We start from the raw sequence: 4,567 nt of genomic DNA, 5'->3' as shown, positions 1-4,567 counted from the left end.
TATATATATATATCATACATATATGTCATACACACACACATATATATATATATATATATATATATATATATATATATATCACACACACACACCCCACACATGCACACTCAAAAGGAAGAAGGAGAAAGCAGAACCAGGAAGATGGCACAAATAGTTAAAAACACCTCTTGTGCAATCATGGATACCCTGAACGCATGTGAGATGTGGCAGGTGTGTGTAATTCCAACCTTCCAACAGCATGGGATGGGAGAACACCCCAGAAGCTCAGGGGCCAGCTAGACTGAAGTATTACAGCCACAAGCAACAAGCAAGACCCCGCTGCAAAAACACAGTGGAAGGCAAAGAACTTCACCCAAAGTTGTCTTCTTTTACCCTCCATGCATGTACCATTGTTGTTGGCAGTCTCGCACACGAACATGCATGAAGCCCCTTGAGGCACACGAGTGGGCGCACACACACACACACACACACACACACACACACGTCCCTGAGGACCTCCAACAGCCAGGCTCTACTCACTGAACACTTAAGAGTGGGACCCAGCCCTTCTTCCAGACACAGGCAGCCAAGCTCCCAAGCTCAGGACTTCAAACCCACCAATCACTGCGTTTGAAATTCCACCAACCCCTGGGCTCACCCTAAGCTCAGGACTTGAAATCCCACCAATGCCTACCCTGGAAAGCGTCCCCCTCCCCCAACACCTGCCCTGCCCAAAACCTAAATAAACCTGCCGTCTGCCCAGTTCTCTGCTGCTTCTTGCGGGAACAGAAGTAGCCACTCTCCTGGATTTTTCCCTTCCAATAAATCTCTTGAATGAGATTTGCTGTGTGGTGAGACTTTGTGGTATTCCCTGGCTCCCAGCTGTCAGGATACCTTTCCCTTTAGACCTGTTACATTTGCACTGGGGAAACCTTCCCCTCAATGCTGTAACGCTTCGGTTGGGGAAGCCTTTCCCCTCAGGGCTGTAACACTTACACTGTCCACACACACGTGTATACACATAGATACACACACATGTGCTCATCATACACACACAAAAATAAATTTTAAAAGAGAAAGACACATGAGAATCATCATGCAATTCTCCGTTTTGTTTTGTTTTGTTTTGTTTTTACTACAGATGCAATGTGACACCTTTGCACCACGATGGACTGTGTCCCTGTCCCCTGAGTTATGAATTGGAAATAAGCTGTTTCTTCTAAGTTGCTTATTGCCAGGCATTTGATCATAGGATCCTCTGGGAGAACCTATGCTGTCCTAGGATGGTGCTGCATCACCGCTGGGCCCTCACTGGTAGGTGAAAGAAAATGGAAATATCAGTAATGTGCCTTTAGTTTTTTCTTTTCTTTTCTTTCTTTCTTTCTTTCTTTTTTTTTGGGGGGGGGTTGGTTTGTTTTTTTTTAAGATTTATTTATTTTATGTATGTGAGTACACTGTAGCTGTACAGATGGTTGTGAGCCTTCATGTGGTTGTTGGGAATTGAATTTTAGGACCTCTGCTCGCTCCAGTTAGACCCGCTCAGTCCCTCCTAGCTCCAGCCCAAAGATTTATTTATTATTATTCATAAGTACACTGTAGCTGACTTCAGAAGAGGGTCAGATCTTATTACAGGGGTTGTGAGCCACCATGTGGTTGCTGGGATTTGAACTCAGGACCTTTGGAAAAGTAGTCAGTGCTCTTGACCGATGAGCCATCTCTCCAGCACCCCCGCCTCCGCCTTAATTTCTTTTTAATGAGCTTAAACGAATTTATTTTGTTACTTGTATAGTCCACACACTGTAAAGGGATCCCTTCAGCAAACAGTTAATTTTGAGCTGAGGCAAGAACTTATCCTCCAACACACATTAAAACTGCAGCCATCCACGCTTGCTTCTCAGGCCTGTTCTCGCCTTTCCTTCAGGTTCCACATCCGCAGGTCTTTTAGACTCTACAGCTAAGACCTCCGCTTCTCCTCCATCCCGGTCACTACTAGTCCTGGACCTTGGTACCATTTGATGTCCTGCCAGCACTACAGGAACAGACCCTAGACCCAAATGCTCATTGGGTGGTACTTGAGAACAGTGAGAGGGGAGTGTCCTGTGTGAGTGCTTAGTGCTAAGTACCCAGAGCTTTTTTATTTCGTGAGTGTATGGATCACAGGAATTTCTGAACCTGGAGGGACCAGTCCTGGTGAGCGCTGATGGAACAGCCAGTCCTGTAGGGAGAACCATCTTACAATGTGGCTCAGAGATACTGGGCATAACAGGGGTGTAGTGACTTGTGTTCTCATGCTAATTATGTTGCAAGAAACCCAAGGAAGCCTGTCCACTACACAGGTCGGGGCGTGACAGCAAAGCCAACTTCCCTATCAAGCCTGCTACTTGATCACCAGATTCCCTCCGCTCCATCTTCAGGTCAGTAGAATGAAAGATGTTTGTCTCTAAGATCTCAAAGTATCTGAGGTCCCAGACTACATACTGTAGTAACTAAACATGGGGAAGGGATGGGTCTAACCTAGTCAACACCAATCAAGAAATGTGGACGTTATAATCCTTACGTCAAAATCTACAGAAGCCAGGGTTTCAAGGTCAAGTTCCCACTGTGAGCTGGGCAATAAAAAGGAAAAGCAGCTCTGACTCACTTCCTGGTTCTGTCAGATTCCTTATATACCACACAAGCGTTTTCTCTTTAAAGGCACGCACAGTCAAAAACACAGGTTACTAAAGATGGAGAGGTTTATGAAAACCCCTTGGCAACCCGACACTGTTGCTATGCTGACGTGCTGACATACTCATACATGTTGTCATGATGACAGTCACAGCAGCGTTGCCACGTTTTAAAGCAGGGACCTTCCTGGGATAACGAGCTGACATCAAGATGACTACAACGAATGAACAGAAAGACCAGCATGAGCTGGAGCTGCTATGTGGAGTGTTCACACTCTGTGATAATTTAGCATCCCTTGAACTGTTTTCAAGTGAGGGGCTAATGCACCCCCATTAGCCCATGAGATAGCTCAGTGGGTAAAGGCACTTGCCACAGAGCCTGAAGACCTGAGTTCAATCCCTGAGGCCCACAGTGTAGGAAAGAGCTAACTCTGCATGAGGCCCTGGCTTTAATTTGTGGAGAGTATCCACCACTAAAGGTGGATATCACCTACCTAGTTTTCCTTGGCTTTGCTTCCTGCATCTCTCCCCCTCCTGATCACCTATTAACTTGCACCTCCACCCTGCGCCTGTTCCTTCTGACTCAGCCCTTTAACAGTCCTACATCACAGCATTATTTGAACTTACCTTAGCTCTTCCTTCAAACGCTCCCCCGCCCCCATGCACTGGAGGAAGTGGAACGAACCCCATGGAAACTCGGTGTGCTTCTTAATCTGCATTCAAACCCAGAACCAAGTTTTATTTATTTAGAGGGTTTCTTTTCCTCCTTGACAGACTCTTACTAAGTTTCCCAGGCTGGTCTGGAATTCACAAGTCTCCCGTCTCAACATGCATACATTCAGGCAAAACATATATTAAATAAAAATAAATATTTTTTCTTTTCTTAAAGAACAGAGAATTTAAAAAGGGAAGAAAAAAGAGAATGGGTCAAATTAAGTTAGGAAGATATGCTTTGGGAAAGTATAACTGAGAAATAAGCCTTTGGGAGCTATGCAGACAGTGAAGTGGATACCCCAGTTGTCTTTTCCATTCCCCTCGTGTAGTTCAGCTTGGCCTCATAGTCACTGCGTAGAGAACAACTCTGAACCCTTAGTCATCCTATATCTACCCCTCAAGAGCTGGGATTATAGGGGTACAGCACATGCTATCTTTAATAGAAGAAGCACAAGAGTAGTAAAAATTGGGGCCATTTTACAGAGAAGAAGGTGGAGGGGCACTGTACATGGTGGGAAGCGATGTCAGACCTTCTATGAAGATGTTTGGTGCTGTTCCTATGTTCATTTAACAGATGTGGCAGGAGCCAGAGGCACCACCCTAGAGACTTAACGATATCTGTGATTGGGTTTCTGCCCCTAGTGATCATCAGAAGAGCCACAGACACAAGACACATATGGGTCAGAGTGAGACCACATCAGGCTGGAATCACAGTGTGGCTCTGCAGGGACAGGTCCCAGGGACACAGTCAGACCTCTCTTTCTCCTCTGTTAGTTCCACTAGCAACCTTCTTAGTCAGTTTGCATAGTTCTTCATCTCACTTTATGCCCATCAAATTCAAGTTGGCCCAAGAGAAAAATGTTTTACAGCTAAGTCCCACACAGTTCAGGAGTGGGTAGTGAAACAGGGAGAGTGGACATGCATGGGAAGGCGCTGTGTGGAGTGGTGAAGGTAAGAGGGTAGAGCTTAAGAGTCTAAAATTAGGGGATACTTGAAGATCAAGAATAGAGGATAGAGAAAAGCTACCAAGGAAGTTAAGGACCAGAAACATCTATAGAAGCTGAGGAATTCAAGAGAGGAAAAATGTCTTTAAAATCGACATGTGCAGGACTCTGTGTCTGGTTACCAGCACAGAAAACAGAAAAGAAGGGAAATAGGGAAGGAGGGATGAGAAGTGAGGGAGAAACAGGACAGAAGGAAGGAAGGAA

This window comes from Mus caroli, chromosome 6, assembly GCF_900094665.2.
Source record: "Mus caroli chromosome 6, CAROLI_EIJ_v1.1, whole genome shotgun sequence".
In the NCBI taxonomy this organism is placed as follows: domain Eukaryota; kingdom Metazoa; phylum Chordata; class Mammalia; order Rodentia; family Muridae; genus Mus; species Mus caroli.
This window is presented reverse-complemented; position numbering follows the sequence as displayed.